This window comes from Crinia signifera, chromosome 1, assembly GCF_055691185.1.
Source record: "Crinia signifera chromosome 1, ASM5569118v1, whole genome shotgun sequence".
NCBI classification, from domain to species: Eukaryota; Metazoa; Chordata; class Amphibia; order Anura; family Myobatrachidae; genus Crinia; species Crinia signifera.
Window position 1 is genome coordinate 302,480,735 of NC_139217.1, and position 21,626 is coordinate 302,502,360.

A 21,626-nucleotide genomic window follows, 5' to 3' on the forward strand; every position below is an offset into this window, starting at 1 on the left:
TCTTAAGTCATTCTCTTCTCATGCAACAAGGAAGAGGAAATAGTAGAACCAATAAAGAAAGGAAGAACTATGTCAGAAGTGGGATTTGAACCCACCTCTCCAGAGGAGACTGCGACCTGAACGCAGCGCCATAGACCACTCGGCCATCCTGACATATACCTATCTCACTATTTTTAAGAAAAAATTTTATATTATGAAGTGAAATTTGTGAATCTTGCACAAACTGGCTACTTTGTTTAGCTTATGGGATTGATTGGATCCTACTTTGTTTAGCTTATGGGATTGATTGGATCCTATTTTAATGAAACTATTGATTTAAAGACTGTATCAATTGCTTTTCCATTCATTTTGAAAGTGGTTCTAATGTATAAAGTTGGATTTATTTTCTCTTTTGAGGATTAGAATTCAAATGCCCAGAGTTTGTTTGCTGATGCATTTTCACTCACTGTTGAGTAAAATTTGTGAAGATTGCACAAACTGGCTACTTCCTTTAGCTTGTGGGATTCATTGGATTCTATTATAATGAACCCAAGTGGGGTTTATTTTCATGACCAATGGCTTAGAAGAGCAGTTTTCTTAAGTTAGAAAAAGGCCTCCCAAATTCTTAATTTGGGAGGTATTTTATTTTGCAAAATATAAATCAAGAAGTATGGAGCAGATAATACAAAAAGCATGATATTGATGTCAGTGGTAGGTTTCAAGCCCTTATTTGTACAAAGAATAGTGTGCTATTTTCTTTCTATATAAAAATATAATGGATTGATGCCTTTTTGAATGGTGGAAATTGAAACAGAGTTTTGCAGTGGGTGTTAATCTGATTCTTAAGTCATTCTCTTCTCATGCAAAAAGGAAAAGGAAATAGTAGAACCAATAAAGAAAGGAAGAACTATGTCAGAAGTGGGATTTGAACCCACGCCTCCAGAGGAGACTGCGACCTGAACGCAGCGCCATAGACCACTCGGCCATCCTGACATATACCTATCGCACTATTTTTAAGAAAAATTTTATATTATGAAGTGAAATTTGTGAATCTTGCACAAACTGGCTACTTTGTTTAGCTTATGGGATTGATTGGATCCTATTTTAATGTACCCAAGTGGGGTTTATGTTCATGACCAATACAAAGAACATGACATTGATCTCTTTGGTAGGTTTCAGGCCCCTATTTTGACAGAGAAAACAGTGTGATCTTTTCTTGATACATAGCAAAATTGTGGATTGATTGATACATTTTTTACATGGTGGAATTGGAAACAGAATTTTGCAGAGAGTGTTCATCTAATTCTTAAGTCATTCTTTTTTCATGCAACAAGGAAGAAGAATTGAAGAACAAATAAGAAAAGAAAGAGTCATGTCAGAAGTGGGATTTGAACCCACGCCTCCAGAGGAGACTGCGACCTGAACGCAGCGCCTTAGACCGCTCGGCCATCCTGACATATATCACACAAATTTTTTAAAAGTGATATAGTACGAAATCCCCTCTCCAACGATACAATGGTCATATTGTAGAAACTATTGATTTAAAGACTGTATCAATTGCTTTTCCATTCATTTTGAAAGTGGTTCTAATGTATAAAGTAGGATTTATTTTCTCTTTTGAGGATTAGAATTCAAATGCCCAGAGTTTGTTTGCTGATGCATTTTCACTCACTGTTGAGTAAAATTTGTGAAGATTGCACAAACTGGCTACTTCCTTTAGCTTGTGGGATTTATTGGATTCTATTATAATGAACCCAAGTGGGGTTTATTTTCATGACCAATGGCTTAGAAGAGCAGTTTTCTTAAGTTAGAAAAATGCCTCCCAAATTCTTAATTTGGGAGGTATTTTATTTTGCAAAATATAAATCAAGAAGTATGGAGCAGATAATACAAAAAGCATGATATTGATGTCAGTGGTAGGTTTCAAGCCCTTATTTGTACAAAGAATAGTGTGCTATTTTCTTTCTATATAAAAATATAATGGATTGATGCCTTTTTGAATGGTGGAAATTGAAACAGAGTTTTGCAGTGGGTGTTAATCTGATTCTTAAGTCATTCTCTTCTCATGCAAAAAGGAAAAGGAAATAGTAGAACCAATAAAGAAAGGAAGAACTATGTCAGAAGTGGGATTTGAACCCACGCCTCCAGAGGAGACTGCGACCTGAACGCAGCGCCATAGACCACTCGGCCATCCTGACATATACCTATCGCACTATTTTTAAGAAAAATTTTATATTATGAAGTGAAATTTGTGAATCTTGCACAAACTGGCTACTTTGTTTAGCTTATGGGATTGATTGGATCCTATTTTAATGTACCCAAGTGGGGTTTATGTTCATGACCAATACAAAGAACATGACATTGATCTCTTTGGTAGGTTTCAGGCCCCTATTTTGACAGAGAAAACAGTGTGATCTTTTCTTGATACATAGCAAAATTGTGGATTGATTGATACATTTTTTACATGGTGGAATTGGAAACAGAATTTTGCAGAGAGTGTTCATCTAATTCTTAAGTCATTCTTTTTTCATGCAACAAGGAAGAAGAATTGAAGAACAAATAAGAAAAGAAAGAGTCATGTCAGAAGTGGGATTTGAACCCACGCCTCCAGAGGAGACTGCGACCTGAACGCAGCGCCTTAGACCACTCGGCCATCCTGACATATATCACACAAATTTTTTAAAAGTGATATAGTACGAAATCCCCTCTCCAACGATACAATGGTCATATTGTAGAAACTATTGATTTAAAGACTGTATCAATTGCTTTTCCATTCATTTTGAAAGTGGTTCTAATGTATAAAGTAGGATTTATTTTCTCTTTTGAGGATTAGAATTCAAATGCCCAGAGTTTGTTTGCTGATGCATTTTCACTCACTGTTGAGTAAAATTTGTGAAGATTGCACAAACTGGCTACTTCCTTTAGCTTGTGGGATTTATTGGATTCTATTATAATGAACCCAAGTGGGGTTTATTTTCATGACCAATGGCTTAGAAGAGCAGTTTTCTTAAGTTAGAAAAATGCCTCCCAAATTCTTAATTTGGGAGGTATTTTATTTAGCAAAATATAAATCAAGAAGTATGAACCAGACAATACAAAAAGCATGATATTGATGTCAGTGGTAGCTTTAAAGCCCTTTTTTGTACAAAGAATAGGGTGCTATTTTCTTTCTATATAAAAACATAATGGATTGATGCATTTTTGAATGGTGGAAATTGAAACAGAGTTTTGCAGTGGGTGTTAATCTGTATCTTAAGTCATTCTCTTCTCATGCAACAAGGAAGAGGAAATAGTAGAACCAATAAAGAAAGGAAGAACTATGTCAGAAGTGGGATTTGAACTCACCTCTCCAGAGGAGACTGCGACCTGAACGCAGCGCCATAGACCACTCGGCCATCCTGACATATACCTATCTCACTATTTTTAAGAAAAAATTTAATATTATGAAGTGAAATTTGTGAATCTTGCACAAACTGGCTACTTTGTTTAGCTTATGGGATTGATTGGATCCTACTTTGTTTAGCTTATGGGATTGATTGGATCCTATTTTAATGAAACTATTGATTTAAAGACTGTATCAATTGCTTTTCCATTCATTTTGAAAGTGGTTCTAATGTATAAAGTTGGATTTATTTTCTCTTTTGAGGATTAGAATTCAAATGCCCAGAGTTTGTTTGCTGATGCATTTTCACTCACTGTTGAGTAAAATTTGTGAAGATTGCACAAACTGGCTACTTCCTTTAGCTTGTGGGATTTATTGGATTCTATTATAATGAACCCAAGTGGGGTTTATTTTCATGACCAATGGCTTAGAAGAGCAGTTTTCTTAAGTTAGAAAAATGCCTCCCAAATTCTTAATTTGGGAGGTATTTTATTTAGCAAAATATAAATCAAGAAGTATGAAGCAGACAATACAAAAAGCATGATATTGATGTCAGTGGTAGCTTTCAAGCCCTTTTTTGTACAAAGAATAGTGTGCTATTTTCTTTCTATATAAAAACATAATGGATTGATGCATTTTTGAATGGTGGAAATTGAAACAGAGTTTTGCAGTGGGTGTTAATCTGTATCTTAAGTCATTCTCTTCTCATGCAACAAGGAATAGGAAATAGTAGAACCAATAAAGAAAGGAAGAACTATGTCAGAAGTGGGATTTGAACCCACGCCTCCAGAGGAGACTGCGACCTGAACGCAGCGCCATAGACCACTCGGCCATCCTGACATATACCTATCTCACTATTTTTAAGAAAAAATTTAATATTATGAAGTGAAATTTGTGAATCTTGCACAAACTGGCTACTTTGTTTAGCTTATGGGATTGATTGGATCCTACTTTGTTTAGCTTATGGGATTGATTGGATCCTATTTTAATGAAACTATTGATTTAAAGACTGTATCAATTGCTTTTCCATTCATTTTGAAAGTGGTTCTAATGTATAAAGTTGGATTTATTTTCTCTTTTGAGGATTAGAATTCAAATGCCCAGAGTTTGTTTGCTGATGCATTTTCACTCACTGTTGAGTAAAATTTGTGAAGATTGCACAAACTGGCTACTTCCTTTAGCTTGTGGGATTTATTGGATTCTATTATAATGAACCCAAGTGGGGTTTATTTTCATGACCAATGGCTTAGAAGAGCAGTTTTCTTAAATTAGAAAAATGCCTCCCAAATTCTTAATTTGGGAGGTATTTTATTTAGCAAAATATAAATCAAGAAGTATGAAGCAGACAATACAAAAAGCATGATATTGATGTCAGTGGTAGCTTTCAAGCCCTTTTTTGTACAAAGAATAGTGTGCTATTTTCTTTCTATATAAAAACATAATGGATTGATGCATTTTTGAATGGTGGAAATTGAAACAGAGTTTTGCAGTGGGTGTTAATCTGTATCTTAAGTCATTCTCTTCTCATGCAACAAGGAATAGGAAATAGTAGAACCAATAAAGAAAGGAAGAACTATGTCAGAAGTGGGATTTGAACCCACGCCTCCAGAGGAGACTGCGACCTGAACGCAGCGCCATAGACCACTCGGCCATCCTGACATATACCTCTCTCACTATTTTTAAGAAAAATTTAATATTATGAAGTGAAATTTGTGAATCTTGCACAAACTGGCTACTTTGTTTAGCTTATGGGATTGATTGGATCCTACTTTGTTTAGCTTATGGGATTGATTGGATCCTATTTTAATGAAACTATTGATTTAAAGACTGTATCAATTGCTTTTCCATTCATTTTGAAAGTGGTTCTAATGTATAAAGTAGGATTTATTTTCTCTTTTGAGGATTAGAATTCAAATGCCCAGAGTTTGTTTGCTGATGCATTTTCACTCACTGTTGAGTAAAATTTGTGAAGATTGCACAAACTGGCTACTTCCTTTAGCTTGTGGGATTTATTGGATTCTATTATAATGAACCCAAGTGGGGTTTATTTTCATGACCAATGGCTTATAAGAGCAGTTTTCTTAAGTTAGAAAAATGCCTCCCAAATTCTTAATTTGGGAGGTATTTTATTTAGCAAAATATAAATCAAGAAGTATGAACCAGACAATACAAAAAGCATGATATTGATGTCAGTGGTAGCTTTCAAGCCCTTTTTTGTACAAAGAATAGGGTGCTATTTTCTTTCTATATAAAAACATAATGGATTGATGCATTTTTAAATGGTGGAAATTGAAACAGAGTTTTGCAGTGGGTGTTAATCTGTATCTTAAGTCATTCTCTTCTCATGCAACAAGGAATAGGAAATAGTAGAACCAATAAAGAAAGGAAGAACTATGTCAGAAGTGGGATTTGAACCCACGCCTCCAGAGGAGACTGCGACCTGAACGTAGCGCCATAGACCACTCGGCCATCCTGACATATACCTCTCTCACTATTTTTAAGAAAATTTTAATATTATGAAGTGAAATTTGTGAATCTTGCACAAACTGGCTACTTTGTTTAGCTTATGGGATTGATTGGATCCTACTTTGTTTAGCTTATGGGATTGATTGGATCCTATTTTAATGAAACTATTGATTATAAGACTGTATCAATTGCTTTTCCATTCATTTTGAAAGTGGTTCTAATGTATAAAGTAGGATTTATTTTCTCTTTTGAGGATTAGAATTCAAATGCCCAGAGTTTGTTTGCTGATGCATTTTCACTCACTGTTGAGTAAAATTTGTGAAGATTGCACAAACTGGCTACTTCCTTTAGCTTGTGGGATTTATTGGATTCTATTATAATGAACCCAAGTGGGGTTTATTTTCATGACCAATGGCTTAGAAGAGCAGTTTTCTTAAGTTAGAAAAATGCCTCCCAAATTCTTAATTTGGGAGGTATTTTATTTTAAAATGTATAAAGTAGGATTTATTTTCTCTTTTGAGGATTAGAATTCAAATGCCCAGAGTTTGTTTGCTGATGCATTTTCACTCACTGTTGAGTAAAATTTGTGAAGATTGCACAAACTGGCTACTTCCTTTAGCTTGTGGGATTTATTGGATTCTATTATAATGAACCCAAGTGGGGTTTATTTTCATGACCAATGGCTTAGAAGAGCAGTTTTCTTAAGTTAGAAAAATGCCTCCCAAATTCTTAATTTGGGAGGTATTTTATTTAGCAAAATATAAATCAAGAAGTATGAACCAGACAATACAAAAAGCATGATATTGATGTCAGTGGTAGCTTTAAAGCCCTTTTTTGTACAAAGAATAGGGTGCTATTTTCTTTCTATATAAAAACATAATGGATTGATGCATTTTTGAATGGTGGAAATTGAAACAGAGTTTTGCAGTGGGTGTTAATCTGTATCTTAAGTCATTCTCTTCTCATGCAACAAGGAAGAGGAAATAGTAGAACCAATAAAGAAAGGAAGAACTATGTCAGAAGTGGGATTTGAACCCACCTCTCCAGAGGAGACTGCGACCTGAACGCAGCGCCATAGACCACTCGGCCATCCTGACATATACCTATCTCACTATTTTTAAGAAAAAATTTAATATTATGAAGTGAAATTTTTAAGAAAATTTTAATATTATGAAGTGAAATTTGTGAATCTTGCACAAACTGGCTACTTTGTTTAGCTTATGGGATTGATTGGATCCTACTTTGTTTAGCTTATGGGATTGATTGGATCCTATTTTAATGAAACTATTGATTATAAGACTGTATCAATTGCTTTTCCATTCATTTTGAAAGTGGTTCTAATGTATAAAGTAGGATTTATTTTCTCTTTTGAGGATTAGAATTCAAATGCCCAGAGTTTGTTTGCTGATGCATTTTCACTCACTGTTGAGTAAAATTTGTGAAGATTGCACAAACTGGCTACTTCCTTTAGCTTGTGGGATTTATTGGATTCTATTATAATGAACCCAAGTGGGGTTTATTTTCATGACCAATGGCTTAGAAGAGCAGTTTTCTTAAGTTAGAAAAATGCCTCCCAAATTCTTAATTTGGGAGGTATTTTATTTAGCAAAATATAAATCAAGAAGTATGAACCAGACAATACAAAAAGCATGATATTGATGTCAGTGGTAGCTTTCAAGCCCTTTTTTGTACGAAGAATAGGGTGCTATTTTCTTTCTATATAAAAACATAATGGATTGATGCATTTTTGAATGGTGGAAATTGAAACAGAGTTTTGCAGTGGGTGTTAATCTGTATCTTAAGTCATTCTCTTCTCATGCAACAAGGAAGAGGAAATAGTAGAACCAATAAAGAAAGGAAGAACTATGTCAGAAGTGGGATTTGAACCCACGCCTCCAGAGGAGACTGCGACCTGAACGCAGCGCCATAGACCACTCGGCCATCCTGACATATACCTATCGCACTATTTTTAAGAAAAATTTAATATTATGAAGTGAAATTTGTGAATCTTGCACAAACTGGCTACTTTGTTTAGCTTATGGGATTGATTGGATCCTATTTTAATGTACCCAAGTGGGGTTTATGTTCATGACCAATACAAAGAACATGACATTGATCTCTTTGGTAGGTTTCAGGCCCCTATTTTGACAGAGAAAACAGTGTGATCTTTTCTTGATACATAGCAAAATTGTGGATTGATTGATACATTTTTTACATGGTGGAATTGGAAACAGAATTTTGCAGAGAGTGTTCATCTAATTCTTAAGTCATTCTTTTTTCATGCAACAAGGAAGAAGAATTGAAGAACAAATAAGAAAAGAAAGAGTCATGTTAGAAGTGGGATTTGAACCAACGCCTCCAGAGGAGACTGCGACCTGAACGCAGCGCCTTAGACCGCTCGGCCATCCTGACATATATCACACTAACTTTTTAAAAAGTGATATAGTACGAAATCCCCTCTCTAACGATACAATGGTCATATTGTAGAAACTATTGATTTAAAGACTGTATCAATTGCTTTTCCATTCATTTTGAAAGTGGTTCTAATGTATAAAGTAGGATTTATTTTCTCTTTTGAGGATTAGAATTCAAATGCCCAGAGTTTGTTTGCTGATGCATTTTCACTCACTGTTGAGTAAAATTTGTGAAGATTGCACAAACTGGCTACTTCCTTTAGCTTGTGGGATTTATTGGATTCTATTATAATGAACCCAAGTGGGGTTTATTTTCATGACCAATGGCTTAGAAGAGCAGTTTTCTTAAGTTAGAAAAATGCCTCCCAAATTCTTAATTTGGGAGGTATTTTATTTAGCAAAATATAAATCAAGAAGTATGAAGCAGACAATACAAAAAGCATGATATTGATGTCAGTGGTAGCTTTCAAGCCCTTTTTTGTACAAAGAATAGTGTGCTATTTTCTTTCTATATAAAAACATAATGGATTGATGCATTTTTGAATGGTGGAAATTGAAACAGAGTTTTGCAGTGGGTGTTAATCTGTATCTTAAGTCATTCTCTTCTCATGCAACAAGGAATAGGAAATAGTAGAACCAATAAAGAAAGGAAGAACTATGTCAGAAGTGGGATTTGAACCCACGCCTCCAGAGGAGACTGCGACCTGAACGCAGCGCCATAGACCACTCGGCCATCCTGACATATACCTATCTCACTATTTTTAAGAAAAAATTTAATATTATGAAGTGAAATTTGTGAATCTTGCACAAACTGGCTACTTTGTTTAGCTTATGGGATTGATTGGATCCTACTTTGTTTAGCTTATGGGATTGATTGGATCCTATTTTAATGAAACTATTGATTTAAAGACTGTATCAATTGCTTTTCCATTCATTTTGAAAGTGGTTCTAATGTATAAAGTTGGATTTATTTTCTCTTTTGAGGATTAGAATTCAAATGCCCAGAGTTTGTTTGCTGATGCATTTTCACTCACTGTTGAGTAAAATTTGTGAAGATTGCACAAACTGGCTACTTCCTTTAGCTTGTGGGATTTATTGGATTCTATTATAATGAACCCAAGTGGGGTTTATTTTCATGACCAATGGCTTAGAAGAGCAGTTTTCTTAAGTTAGAAAAATGCCTCCCAAATTCTTAATTTGGGAGGTATTTTATTTAGCAAAATATAAATCAAGAAGTATGAAGCAGACAATACAAAAAGCATGATATTGATGTCAGTGGTAGCTTTCAAGCCCTTTTTTGTACAAAGAATAGTGTGCTATTTTCTTTCTATATAAAAACATAATGGATTGATGCATTTTTGAATGGTGGAAATTGAAACAGAGTTTTGCAGTGGGTGTTAATCTGTATCTTAAGTCATTCTCTTCTCATGCAACAAGGAATAGGAAATAGTAGAACCAATAAAGAAAGGAAGAACTATGTCAGAAGTGGGATTTGAACCCACGCCTCCAGAGGAGACTGCGACCTGAACGCAGCGCCATAGACCACTCGGCCATCCTGACATATACCTCTCTCACTATTTTTAAGAAAAATTTAATATTATGAAGTGAAATTTGTGAATCTTGCACAAACTGGCTACTTTGTTTAGCTTATGGGATTGATTGGATCCTACTTTGTTTAGCTTATGGGATTGATTGGATCCTATTTTAATGAAACTATTGATTTAAAGACTGTATCAATTGCTTTTCCATTCATTTTGAAAGTGGTTCTAATGTATAAAGTAGGATTTATTTTCTCTTTTGAGGATTAGAATTCAAATGCCCAGAGTTTGTTTGCTGATGCATTTTCACTCACTGTTGAGTAAAATTTGTGAAGATTGCACAAACTGGCTACTTCCTTTAGCTTGTGGGATTTATTGGATTCTATTATAATGAACCCAAGTGGGGTTTATTTTCATGACCAATGGCTTATAAGAGCAGTTTTCTTAAGTTAGAAAAATGCCTCCCAAATTCTTAATTTGGGAGGTATTTTATTTAGCAAAATATAAATCAAGAAGTATGAACCAGACAATACAAAAAGCATGATATTGATGTCAGTGGTAGCTTTCAAGCCCTTTTTTGTACAAAGAATAGGGTGCTATTTTCTTTCTATATAAAAACATAATGGATTGATGCATTTTTAAATGGTGGAAATTGAAACAGAGTTTTGCAGTGGGTGTTAATCTGTATCTTAAGTCATTCTCTTCTCATGCAACAAGGAATAGGAAATAGTAGAACCAATAAAGAAAGGAAGAACTATGTCAGAAGTGGGATTTGAACCCACGCCTCCAGAGGAGACTGCGACCTGAACGTAGCGCCATAGACCACTCGGCCATCCTGACATATACCTCTCTCACTATTTTTAAGAAAATTTTAATATTATGAAGTGAAATTTGTGAATCTTGCACAAACTGGCTACTTTGTTTAGCTTATGGGATTGATTGGATCCTACTTTGTTTAGCTTATGGGATTGATTGGATCCTATTTTAATGAAACTATTGATTATAAGACTGTATCAATTGCTTTTCCATTCATTTTGAAAGTGGTTCTAATGTATAAAGTAGGATTTATTTTCTCTTTTGAGGATTAGAATTCAAATGCCCAGAGTTTGTTTGCTGATGCATTTTCACTCACTGTTGAGTAAAATTTGTGAAGATTGCACAAACTGGCTACTTCCTTTAGCTTGTGGGATTTATTGGATTCTATTATAATGAACCCAAGTGGGGTTTATTTTCATGACCAATGGCTTAGAAGAGCAGTTTTCTTAAGTTATAAAAATGCCTCCCAAATTCTTAATTTGGGAGGTATTTTATTTAGCAAAATATAAATCAAGAAGTATGAACCAGACAATACAAAAAGCATGATATTGATGTCAGTGGTAGCTTTCAAGCCCTTTTTTGTACGAAGAATAGGGTGCTATTTTCTTTCTATATAAAAACATAATGGATTGATGCATTTTTGAATGGTGGAAATTGAAACAGAGTTTTGCAGTGGGTGTTAATCTGTATCTTAAGTCATTCTCTTCTCATGCAACAAGGAAGAGGAAATAGTAGAACCAATAAAGAAAGGAAGAACTATGTCAGAAGTGGGATTTGAACCCACGCCTCCAGAGGAGACTGCGACCTGAACGCAGCGCCATAGACCACTCGGCCATCCTGACATATACCTATCGCACTATTTTTAAGAAAAATTTAATATTATGAAGTGAAATTTGTGAATCTTGCACAAACTGGCTACTTTGTTTAGCTTATGGGATTGATTGGATCCTATTTTAATGTACCCAAGTGGGGTTTATGTTCATGACCAATACAAAGAACATGACATTGATCTCTTTGGTAGGTTTCAGGCCCCTATTTTGACAGAGAAAACAGTGTGATCTTTTCTTGATACATAGCAAAATTGTGGATTGATTGATACATTTTTTACATGGTGGAATTGGAAACAGAATTTTGCAGAGAGTGTTCATCTAATTCTTAAGTCATTCTTTTTTCATGCAACAAGGAAGAAGAATTGAAGAACAAATAAGAAAAGAAAGAGTCATGTTAGAAGTGGGATTTGAACCAACGCCTCCAGAGGAGACTGCGACCTGAACGCAGCGCCTTAGACCGCTCGGCCATCCTGACATATATCACACTAACTTTTTAAAAAGTGATATAGTACGAAATCCCCTCTCTAACGATACAATGGTCATATTGTAGAAACTATTGATTTAAAGACTGTATCAATTGCTTTTCCATTCATTTTGAAAGTGGTTCTAATGTATAAAGTAGGATTTATTTTCTCTTTTGAGGATTAGAATTCAAATGCCCAGAGTTTGTTTGCTGATGCATTTTCACTCACTGTTGAGTAAAATTTGTGAAGATTGCACAAACTGGCTACTTCCTTTAGCTTGTGGGATTCATTGGATTCTATTATAATGAACCCAAGTGGGGTTTATTTTCATGACCAATGGCTTAGAAGAGCAGTTTTCTTAAGTTAGAAAAATGCCTCCCAAATTCTTAATTTCGGAGGTATTTTATTTAGCAAAATATTAATCAAGAAGTATGAAGCAGACAATACAAAAAGCATGATATTGATGTCAGTGGTAGCTTTCAAGCCCTTTTTTGTACAAAGAATAGTGTGCTATTTTCTTTCTATATAAAAACATAATGGATTGATGCATTTTTGAATGGTGGAAATTGAAACAGAGTTTTGCAGTGGGTGTTAATCTGTATCTTAAGTCATTCTCTTCTCATGCAACAAGGAATAGGAAATAGTAGAACCAATAAAGAAAGGAAGAACTATGTCAGAAGTGGGATTTGAACCCACGCCTCCAGAGGAGACTGCGACCTGAACGCAGCGCCATAGACCACTCGGCCATCCTGACATATACCTCTCTCACTATTTTTAAGAAAAATTTAATATTATGAAGTGAAATTTGTGAATCTTGCACAAACTGGCTACTTTGTTTAGCTTATGGGATTGATTGGATCCTACTTTGTTTAGCTTATGGGATTGATTGGATCCTATTTTAATGAAACTATTGATTTAAAGACTGTATCAATTGCTTTTCCATTCATTTTGAAAGTGGTTCTAATGTATAAAGTAGGATTTATTTTCTCTTTTGAGGATTAGAATTCAAATGCCCAGAGTTTGTTTGCTGATGCATTTTCACTCACTGTTGAGTAAAATTTGTGAAGATTGCACAAACTGGCTACTTCCTTTAGCTTGTGGGATTTATTGGATTCTATTATAATGAACCCAAGTGGGGTTTATTTTCATGACCAATGGCTTATAAGAGCAGTTTTCTTAAGTTAGAAAAATGCCTCCCAAATTCTTAATTTGGGAGGTATTTTATTTAGCAAAATATAAATCAAGAAGTATGAACCAGACAATACAAAAAGCATGATATTGATGTCAGTGGTAGCTTTCAAGCCCTTTTTTGTACAAAGAATAGGGTGCTATTTTCTTTCTATATAAAAACATAATGGATTGATGCATTTTTAAATGGTGGAAATTGAAACAGAGTTTTGCAGTGGGTGTTAATCTGTATCTTAAGTCATTCTCTTCTCATGCAACAAGGAATAGGAAATAGTAGAACCAATAAAGAAAGGAAGAACTATGTCAGAAGTGGGATTTGAACCCACGCCTCCAGAGGAGACTGCGACCTGAACGTAGCGCCATAGACCACTCGGCCATCCTGACATATACCTCTCTCACTATTTTTAAGAAAATTTTAATATTATGAAGTGAAATTTGTGAATCTTGCACAAACTGGCTACTTTGTTTAGCTTATGGGATTGATTGGATCCTACTTTGTTTAGCTTATGGGATTGATTGGATCCTATTTTAATGAAACTATTGATTATAAGACTGTATCAATTGCTTTTCCATTCATTTTGAAAGTGGTTCTAATGTATAAAGTAGGATTTATTTTCTCTTTTGAGGATTAGAATTCAAATGCCCAGAGTTTGTTTGCTGATGCATTTTCACTCACTGTTGAGTAAAATTTGTGAAGATTGCACAAACTGGCTACTTCCTTTAGCTTGTGGGATTTATTGGATTCTATTATAATGAACCCAAGTGGGGTTTATTTTCATGACCAATGGCTTAGAAGAGCAGTTTTCTTAAGTTAGAAAAATGCCTCCCAAATTCTTAATTTGGGAGGTATTTTATTTAGCAAAATATAAATCAAGAAGTATGAACCAGACAATACAAAAAGCATGATATTGATGTCAGTGGTAGCTTTCAAGCCCTTTTTTGTACGAAGAATAGGGTGCTATTTTCTTTCTATATAAAAACATAATGGATTGATGCATTTTTGAATGGTGGAAATTGAAACAGAGTTTTGCAGTGGGTGTTAATCTGTATCTTAAGTCATTCTCTTCTCATGCAACAAGGAAGAGGAAATAGTAGAACCAATAAAGAAAGGAAGAACTATGTCAGAAGTGGGATTTGAACCCACGCCTCCAGAGGAGACTGCGACCTGAACGCAGCGCCATAGACCACTCGGCCATCCTGACATATACCTATCGCACTATTTTTAAGAAAAATTTAATATTATGAAGTGAAATTTGTGAATCTTGCACAAACTGGCTACTTTGTTTAGCTTATGGGATTGATTGGATCCTATTTTAATGTACCCAAGTGGGGTTTATGTTCATGACCAATACAAAGAACATGACATTGATCTCTTTGGTAGGTTTCAGGCCCCTATTTTGACAGAGAAAACAGTGTGATCTTTTCTTGATACATAGCAAAATTGTGGATTGATTGATACATTTTTTACATGGTGGAATTGGAAACAGAATTTTGCAGAGAGTGTTCATCTAATTCTTAAGTCATTCTTTTTTCATGCAACAAGGAAGAAGAATTGAAGAACAAATAAGAAAAGAAAGAGTCATGTTAGAAGTGGGATTTGAACCAACGCCTCCAGAGGAGACTGCGACCTGAACGCAGCGCCTTAGACCGCTCGGCCATCCTGACATATATCACACTAACTTTTTAAAAAGTGATATAGTACGAAATCCCCTCTCTAACGATACAATGGTCATATTGTAGAAACTATTGATTTAAAGACTGTATCAATTGCTTTTCCATTCATTTTGAAAGTGGTTCTAATGTATAAAGTAGGATTTATTTTCTCTTTTGAGGATTAGAATTCAAATGCCCAGAGTTTGTTTGCTGATGCATTTTCACTCACTGTTGAGTAAAATTTGTGAAGATTGCACAAACTGGCTACTTCCTTTAGCTTGTGGGATTCATTGGATTCTATTATAATGAACCCAAGTGGGGTTTATTTTCATGACCAATGGCTTAGAAGAGCAGTTTTCTTAAGTTAGAAAAATGCCTCCCAAATTCTTAATTTCGGAGGTATTTTATTTAGCAAAATATTAATCAAGAAGTATGAAGCAGACAATACAAAAAGCATGATATTGATGTCAGTGGTAGCTTTCAAGCCCTTTTTTGTACAAAGAATAGTGTGCTATTTTCTTTCTATATAAAAACATAATGGATTGATGCATTTTTGAATGGTGGAAATTGAAACAGAGTTTTGCAGTGGGTGTTAATCTGATTCTTAAGTCATTCTCTTCTCATGCAACAAGGAAGAGGAAATAGTAGAACCAATAAAGAAAGGAAGAACTATGTCAGAAGTGGGATTTGAACCCACGCCTCCAGAGGAGACTGCGACCTGAACGCAGCGCCATAGACCACTCGGCCATCCTGACATATACCTATCGCACTATTTTTAAGAAAAATTTAATATTATGAAGTGAAATTTGTGAATCTTGCACAAACTGGCTACTTTGTTTAGCTTATGGGATTGATTGGATCCTATTTTAATGTACCCTAGTGGGATTTATGTTCATGACCAATACAAAGAACATGACATTGATCTCTTTGGTAGGTTTCAGGCCCCTATTTTGACTGAGAAAACAGTGTGATCTTTTCTTGATACATAGCAAAATTGTGGATTGATTGATACATTTTTTACATGGTGGAATTGGAAACAGAATTTTGCAGAGAGTGTTCATCTAATTCTTAAGTCATTCTTTTTTCATGCAACAAGGAAGAAGAATTGAAGAACAAATAAGAAAATCAAGAGTCATGTCAGAAGTGGGATTTGAACCCACGCCTCCAGAGGTGACTGCGACCTGAACGCAGCGCCTTAGACCGCTCGGCCATCCTGACATATATCACACTAACTTTTTAAAAAGTGATATAGTACGAAATCCCCTCTCTAACGATACAATGGTCATATTGTAGAAACTATTGATTTAAAGACTGTATCAATTGCTTTTCCATTCATTTTGAAAGTGGTTCTAATGTATAAAGTAGGATTTATTTTCTCTTTTGAGGACTAGAATTCAAATGCCCAGAGTTTGTTTGCTGATGCATTTTCACTCACTGTTGAGTAAAATTTGTGAAGATTGCACAAACTGGCTACTTCCTTTAGCTTGTGGGATTCATTGGATTCTATTATAATAAACCCAAGTGGGGTTTATTTTCATGACCAATGGCTTAGAAGAGCAGTTTTCTTAAGTTAGAAAAATGCCTCCCAAATTCTTAATTTGGGAGGTATTTTATTTAGCAAAATATAAATCAAGAAGTATGAAGCAGACAATACAAAAAGCATGATATTGATGTCAGTGGTAGCTTTCAATCCCTTATTTGTACAAAGAATAGTGTGCTATTTTCTTTCTATATAAAAACATAATGGATTGATGCATTTTTGAATGGTGGAAATTGAAACAGAGTTTTGCAGTGGGTGTTAATCTGATTCTTAAGTCATTCTCTTCTCATGCAACAAGGAAGAGGAAATAGTAGAACCAATAAAGAAAGGAAGAACTATGTCAGAAGTGGGATTTGAACCCACGCCTCCAGAGGAGACTGCGACCAAAGACCACTCTTCCATCCTGACATATAGCTATCGCACTATTTTTAAGAAAAATGTAATATTATGAAGTGAAATTTGTGAATCTTGCACAAACTGGCTACTTTGTTTAGCTTATGGGATTGATTGGATCCTATTTTAATGTACCCAAGTGGGGTTTATGTTCATGACCAATACAAAGAAGATGACATTGATCTCTTTGGTAGGTTTCAGGCCCCTATTTTTAAAGAGAAAACAGTGTGATCTTTTCTTGATACATAGCAGAATTTTGGATTGATTGATACATTTTTTACATGGTGGAATTGTAAACAGAATTTTGCAGAGAGTCTTCATCTAATTCTTAAGTCATTCTTTTTTCATGCAACAAGGAAGAAGAATTGAAGAACAAATAAGAAAAGAAAGAGTCATGTCAGAAGTGGGATTTGAACCCACACCTCCAGAGGAGACTGCGACCTGAACGCAGCGCCTTAGACAGCACGGCCATCCTGACATATATCACATTAACTTTTTAAAAAGTGATATAGTACGAAATCCCCTCTCTAACGATACAATGGTCATATTGTAGAAACTATTGATTTAAAGACTGTATCAATTGCTTTTCCATTCATTTTGAAAGTTGTTCTAATGTATAAAGTAGGATTTATTTTCTCTTTTGAGGACTAGAATTCAAATGCCCAGAGTTTGTTTGCTGATGCATTTTCACTCACTGTTGAGTAAAATTTGTGAAGATTGCACAAACTGGCTACTTCCTTTAGCTTGTGGGATTCATTGGATTCTATTATAATAAACCCAAGTGGGGTTTATTTTCATGACCAATGGTTTAGAAGAGCAGTTTTCTTAAGTTAGAAAAATGCCTCCCAAATTCTTAATTTGGGAGGTATTTTATTTAGAGAAATATAAATCAAGAAGTATGGAGCAGATAATACAAAAAGCATGATATTGATGTCAGTGGTAGGTTTCAAGCCCTTATTTGTACAAAGAATAGTGTGCTATTTTCTTGCTATATAAAAATATAATGGATTGATGCCTTTTTGAATGGTGGAAATTGAAACAGAGTTTTGCAGTGGATGTTAATCTGATTCTTAAGTCATTCTCTTCTCATGCAAAAAGGAAAAGGAAATAGTAGAACCAATAAAGAAAGGAAGAACTATGTCAGAAGTGGGATTTGAACCCACGCCTCCAGAGGAGACTGCGACCAAAGACCACTCGGCCATCCTGACATATAGCTATCGCACTATTTTTAAGAAAAATGTAATATTATGAAGTGAAATTTGTGAATCTTGCACAAACTGGCTACTTTGTTTAGCTTATGGGATTGATTGGATCCTATTTTAATGTACCCAAGTGGGGTTTATGTTCATGACCAATACAAAGAACATGACATTGATCTCTTTGGTAGGTTTCAGGCCCCTATTTTTAAAGAGAAAACAGTGTGATCTTTTCTTCATACATAGCAAAATTGTGGATTGATTGATACATTTTTTTCCATGGTGGAATTGGAAACAGAATTTTGCAGAGAGTGTTCATCTAATTCTTAAGTCATTCTTTTTTCATGTAACAAGGAAGAAGAATTGAAGAACAAATAAGAAAAGAAAGAGTCCTGTCAGAAGTGGGATTTGAACCCACGCCTCCAGAGGAGACAACGACCTGAACGCAGCGCCTTAGACAGCTCGGCCATCCTGACATATATCACACTAGTTTTTTAAAAAGTGATATAGTACGAAATCCCCTCTCTATTGATACAATGGTCATATTGTAGAAACTATTGATTGAAAGACTGTATCAATTGCTTTTCCATTCATTTTGAAAGTGGTTCTAATGTATAAAGTAGGATTTATTTTCTCTTTTGAGGATTAGAATTCAAATGCCCAGAGTTTGTTTGCTGATGCATTTTCACTCACTGTTGAGTAAAATTTGTGAAGATTGCACAAACTGGCAACTTCCTTTAGCTTGTGGGATTCATTGGATTCTATTATAATGAACCCAAGTGGGGTTTATTTTCATGACCAATGGCTTAGAAGAGCAGTTTTCTTAAGTTAGAAAAATGCCTCCCAAATTCTTAATTTGGGAGGTATTTTATTTAGCAAATATAAATCAAGAAGTATGAAGCATACAATACAAAAAGCATGATATTGATGTCAGTGGTAGCTTTCAAGCCCTTTTTTGTACAAAGAATAGTGTGCTATTTTCTTTCTATATAAAAACATAATGGATTGATGCATTTTTGAATGGTGGAAATTGAAACAGAGTTTTGCAGTGGGTGTTAATCTGATTCTTAAGTCATTCTCTTCTCATGCAACAATTAAGAGGAAATAGTAGAACCAATAAAGAAAGGAAGAACTATGTCAGAAGTGGGATTTGAACCCACGCCTCCAGAGGAGACTGCGTCCTGAACGCAGCGCCATAGACCACTCGGCCATCCTGACATATACCTATTGCACTATTTTTAAGAAAAATTTAATATTATGAAGTGAAATTTGTGAATCTTGCACAAACTGGCTACTTTGTTTAGCTTATGGGATTGATTGGATCCTATTTTAATGTACCCTAGTGGGATTTATGTTCATGACCAATACAAAGAACATGACATTGATCTCTTTGTTAGGTTTCAGGCCCCTATTTTGACTGAGAAAACAGTGTGATCTTTTCTTGATACATAGCAAAATTGTGGATAGATTGATACATTTTTTACATGGTGGAATTGGAAACAGAATTTTGCAGAGAGTGTTCATCTAATTCTTAAGTCATTCTTTTTTCATGCAACAAGGAAGAAGAATTGAAGAACAAATAAGAAAAGAAAGAGTCATGTCAGAAGTGGGATTTGAACCCACGCCTCCAGAGATGACTGCGACCTGAACGCAGCGCCTTAGACCGCTCGGCCATCCTGACATATATCACACTAGCTTTTTAAAAAGTGATATAGTACGAAATCCCCTCTCTAACGATACAATGGTCATATTGTAGAAACTATTGATTTAAAGACTGTATCAATTGCTTTTCCATTCATTTTGAAAGTGGTTCTAATGTATAAAGTAGGATTTATTTTCTCTTTTGAGGACTAGAATTCAAATGCCCAGAGTTTGTTTGCTGATGCATTTTCACTCACTGTTGAGTAAAATTTGTGAAGATTGCACAAACTGGCTACTTCCTTTAGCTTGTGGGATTCATTGGATTCTATTATAATAAACCCAAGTGGGGTTTATTTTCATGACCAATGGCTTAGAAGAGCAGTTTTCTTAAGTTAGAAAAATGCCTCCCAAATTCTTAATTTGGGAGGTATTTTATTTAGCAAAATATAAATCAAGAAGTATGAAGCAGACAATACAAAAAGCATGATATTGATGTCAGTGGTAGCTTTCAATCCCTTATTTGTACAAAGAATAGTGTGCTATTTTCTTTCTATATAAAAACATAATGGATTGATGCATTTTTGAATGGTGGAAATTGAAACAGAGTTTTGCAGTGGGTGTTAATCTGATTCTTAAGTCATTCTCTTCTCATGCAACAAGGAAGAGGAAATAGTAGAACCAATAAAGAAAGGAAGAACTATGTCAGAAGTGGGATTTGAACCCACGCCTCCAGAGGAGACTGCGACCTGAACGCAGCGCCATAGACCACTCGGCCATCCTGACATATACCTATCGCACTATTTTTAAGAAAAATTTAATATTATGAAGTGAAATTTGTGAATCTTGCACAAACTGGCTACTTTGTTTAGCTTATGGGATTGATTGGATCTTATTTTAATGTACCCAAGTGGGGTTTATGTTCATGACCAATACAAAGAACATGACATTGATCTCTTTGGTAGGTTTCAGGCCCCTATTTTGACAGAGAAAACAGTGTGATCTTTTCTTGATACATAGCAAAATTGTGGATTGATTGATACATTTTTTCCATGGTGGAATTGTAAACAGAATTTTGCAGAGAGTCTTCATCTAATTCTTAAGTCATTCTTTTTTCATGCAACAAGGAAGAAGAATTGAAGAACAAATAAGAAAAGAAAGAGTCATGTCAGAAGTGGGATTTGAACCCACGCCTCCAGAGGAGACTGCGACCTGAACGCAGCACCTTAGACAGCTCGGCCATCCTGACATATATCACATTAACTTTTTAAAAAGTGATATAGTACGAAATCCCCTCTCTAACGATACAATGGTCATATTGTAGAAACTATTGATTTAAAGACTGTATCAACTGCTTTTCCATTCATTTTGAAAGTGGTTCTAATGTATAAAGTAGGATTTCTTTTCTCTTTTGAGGATTAGAATTCAAATGCCCAGAGTTTGTTTGCTGATGCATTTTCACTCACTGTTGAGTAAAATTTGTGAAGATTGCACAAACTGGCTACTTCATTTAGCTTGTGGGATTCATTGGATTCTATTATAATGAACCCAAGTGGGGTTTATTTTCATGACCAATGGCTTAGAAGAGCAGTTTTCTTAAGTTAGAAAAATGCCTCCCAAATTCTTAATTTGGGAGGTATTTTATTTAGCGAAATATAAATCAAGAAGTATGGAGCAGATAATACAAAAAGCATGATATTGATGTCAGTGGTAGGTTTCAAGCCCTTATTTGTACAAAGAATAGTGTGCTATTTTCTTGCTATATAAAAATATAATGGATTGGGGGCGTGGCCTGGACAGCAACCCAAGCAGACGTGCCTCGAGTGAGCTCCTAAGGAACGAGCAAAAAGGGGCTATTTTCTAACCTTTTCGCCCCTGAATCCTCCTCAATCCGGTTGCCCTGTGCCCCCACCTGGCTCCGGTGTTTGTGTGCCGCTGCTGCGGAGCCGGGGTGCCTTTTTAGAGGCGCCTGCGGGTTGCGGCCTAGGCCGCAGCACGGAGCCGGGGCCTCGAGTTATACCGCCGATCCGGGCGGCGTGCGGCCGCGGAGAAAATCGCTGCGGCTGGCGCCCTGAAGGAGAGGAGGCTCCAGCGACGGCGCCCAGCCGCTGAATCAAAGCAGGGGGTTC

General features: G+C 35.4%; 26 non-coding genes across 26 annotated transcripts; all 26 read right to left on the bottom strand.

Annotated features, from left to right (window-relative positions):
• Positions 1 to 70: 70 nt before the first annotated feature.
• TRNAL-CAG (transfer RNA leucine (anticodon CAG)) lies at positions 71 to 153 on the bottom strand. Its single transcript has one exon. It is a non-coding gene; the product is annotated as a tRNA-Leu (tRNA).
• A 736-nt stretch (positions 154 to 889) lies between these two features.
• Positions 890 to 972, bottom strand: TRNAL-CAG (transfer RNA leucine (anticodon CAG)). Its single transcript has one exon. It is a non-coding gene; the product is annotated as a tRNA-Leu (tRNA).
• A 380-nt stretch (positions 973 to 1,352) lies between these two features.
• Positions 1,353 to 1,435, bottom strand: TRNAL-CAG (transfer RNA leucine (anticodon CAG)). Its single transcript has one exon. It is a non-coding gene; the product is annotated as a tRNA-Leu (tRNA).
• A 659-nt stretch (positions 1,436 to 2,094) lies between these two features.
• TRNAL-CAG (transfer RNA leucine (anticodon CAG)) lies at positions 2,095 to 2,177 on the bottom strand. Its single transcript has one exon. It is a non-coding gene; the product is annotated as a tRNA-Leu (tRNA).
• Positions 2,178 to 2,557: 380 nt separating this feature from the next.
• On the bottom strand, positions 2,558 to 2,640 carry TRNAL-CAG (transfer RNA leucine (anticodon CAG)). Its single transcript has one exon. It is a non-coding gene; the product is annotated as a tRNA-Leu (tRNA).
• A 1,478-nt stretch (positions 2,641 to 4,118) lies between these two features.
• Positions 4,119 to 4,201, bottom strand: TRNAL-CAG (transfer RNA leucine (anticodon CAG)). The gene has a single exon. It is a non-coding gene; the product is annotated as a tRNA-Leu (tRNA).
• Positions 4,202 to 4,937: 736 nt separating this feature from the next.
• TRNAL-CAG (transfer RNA leucine (anticodon CAG)) lies at positions 4,938 to 5,020 on the bottom strand. The gene has a single exon. It is a non-coding gene; the product is annotated as a tRNA-Leu (tRNA).
• Positions 5,021 to 5,755: 735 nt separating this feature from the next.
• Positions 5,756 to 5,838, bottom strand: TRNAL-CAG (transfer RNA leucine (anticodon CAG)). Its single transcript has one exon. It is a non-coding gene; the product is annotated as a tRNA-Leu (tRNA).
• A 1,003-nt stretch (positions 5,839 to 6,841) lies between these two features.
• TRNAL-CAG (transfer RNA leucine (anticodon CAG)) lies at positions 6,842 to 6,924 on the bottom strand. The gene has a single exon. It is a non-coding gene; the product is annotated as a tRNA-Leu (tRNA).
• A 769-nt stretch (positions 6,925 to 7,693) lies between these two features.
• On the bottom strand, positions 7,694 to 7,776 carry TRNAL-CAG (transfer RNA leucine (anticodon CAG)). The gene has a single exon. It is a non-coding gene; the product is annotated as a tRNA-Leu (tRNA).
• Positions 7,777 to 8,156: 380 nt separating this feature from the next.
• Positions 8,157 to 8,239, bottom strand: TRNAL-CAG (transfer RNA leucine (anticodon CAG)). Its single transcript has one exon. It is a non-coding gene; the product is annotated as a tRNA-Leu (tRNA).
• A 660-nt stretch (positions 8,240 to 8,899) lies between these two features.
• Positions 8,900 to 8,982, bottom strand: TRNAL-CAG (transfer RNA leucine (anticodon CAG)). Its single transcript has one exon. It is a non-coding gene; the product is annotated as a tRNA-Leu (tRNA).
• Positions 8,983 to 9,718: 736 nt separating this feature from the next.
• TRNAL-CAG (transfer RNA leucine (anticodon CAG)) lies at positions 9,719 to 9,801 on the bottom strand. Its single transcript has one exon. It is a non-coding gene; the product is annotated as a tRNA-Leu (tRNA).
• Positions 9,802 to 10,536: 735 nt separating this feature from the next.
• On the bottom strand, positions 10,537 to 10,619 carry TRNAL-CAG (transfer RNA leucine (anticodon CAG)). Its single transcript has one exon. It is a non-coding gene; the product is annotated as a tRNA-Leu (tRNA).
• Positions 10,620 to 11,354: 735 nt separating this feature from the next.
• Positions 11,355 to 11,437, bottom strand: TRNAL-CAG (transfer RNA leucine (anticodon CAG)). The gene has a single exon. It is a non-coding gene; the product is annotated as a tRNA-Leu (tRNA).
• Positions 11,438 to 11,817: 380 nt separating this feature from the next.
• TRNAL-CAG (transfer RNA leucine (anticodon CAG)) lies at positions 11,818 to 11,900 on the bottom strand. The gene has a single exon. It is a non-coding gene; the product is annotated as a tRNA-Leu (tRNA).
• A 660-nt stretch (positions 11,901 to 12,560) lies between these two features.
• TRNAL-CAG (transfer RNA leucine (anticodon CAG)) lies at positions 12,561 to 12,643 on the bottom strand. Its single transcript has one exon. It is a non-coding gene; the product is annotated as a tRNA-Leu (tRNA).
• A 735-nt stretch (positions 12,644 to 13,378) lies between these two features.
• On the bottom strand, positions 13,379 to 13,461 carry TRNAL-CAG (transfer RNA leucine (anticodon CAG)). The gene has a single exon. It is a non-coding gene; the product is annotated as a tRNA-Leu (tRNA).
• A 735-nt stretch (positions 13,462 to 14,196) lies between these two features.
• On the bottom strand, positions 14,197 to 14,279 carry TRNAL-CAG (transfer RNA leucine (anticodon CAG)). The gene has a single exon. It is a non-coding gene; the product is annotated as a tRNA-Leu (tRNA).
• Positions 14,280 to 14,659: 380 nt separating this feature from the next.
• TRNAL-CAG (transfer RNA leucine (anticodon CAG)) lies at positions 14,660 to 14,742 on the bottom strand. The gene has a single exon. It is a non-coding gene; the product is annotated as a tRNA-Leu (tRNA).
• Positions 14,743 to 15,402: 660 nt separating this feature from the next.
• On the bottom strand, positions 15,403 to 15,485 carry TRNAL-CAG (transfer RNA leucine (anticodon CAG)). Its single transcript has one exon. It is a non-coding gene; the product is annotated as a tRNA-Leu (tRNA).
• Positions 15,486 to 15,865: 380 nt separating this feature from the next.
• Positions 15,866 to 15,948, bottom strand: TRNAL-CAG (transfer RNA leucine (anticodon CAG)). The gene has a single exon. It is a non-coding gene; the product is annotated as a tRNA-Leu (tRNA).
• Positions 15,949 to 18,994: 3,046 nt separating this feature from the next.
• On the bottom strand, positions 18,995 to 19,077 carry TRNAL-CAG (transfer RNA leucine (anticodon CAG)). The gene has a single exon. It is a non-coding gene; the product is annotated as a tRNA-Leu (tRNA).
• Positions 19,078 to 19,457: 380 nt separating this feature from the next.
• Positions 19,458 to 19,540, bottom strand: TRNAL-CAG (transfer RNA leucine (anticodon CAG)). The gene has a single exon. It is a non-coding gene; the product is annotated as a tRNA-Leu (tRNA).
• A 660-nt stretch (positions 19,541 to 20,200) lies between these two features.
• TRNAL-CAG (transfer RNA leucine (anticodon CAG)) lies at positions 20,201 to 20,283 on the bottom strand. The gene has a single exon. It is a non-coding gene; the product is annotated as a tRNA-Leu (tRNA).
• Positions 20,284 to 20,663: 380 nt separating this feature from the next.
• On the bottom strand, positions 20,664 to 20,746 carry TRNAL-CAG (transfer RNA leucine (anticodon CAG)). The gene has a single exon. It is a non-coding gene; the product is annotated as a tRNA-Leu (tRNA).
• Between the last annotated feature and the right edge of the window lie 880 nt (positions 20,747 to 21,626).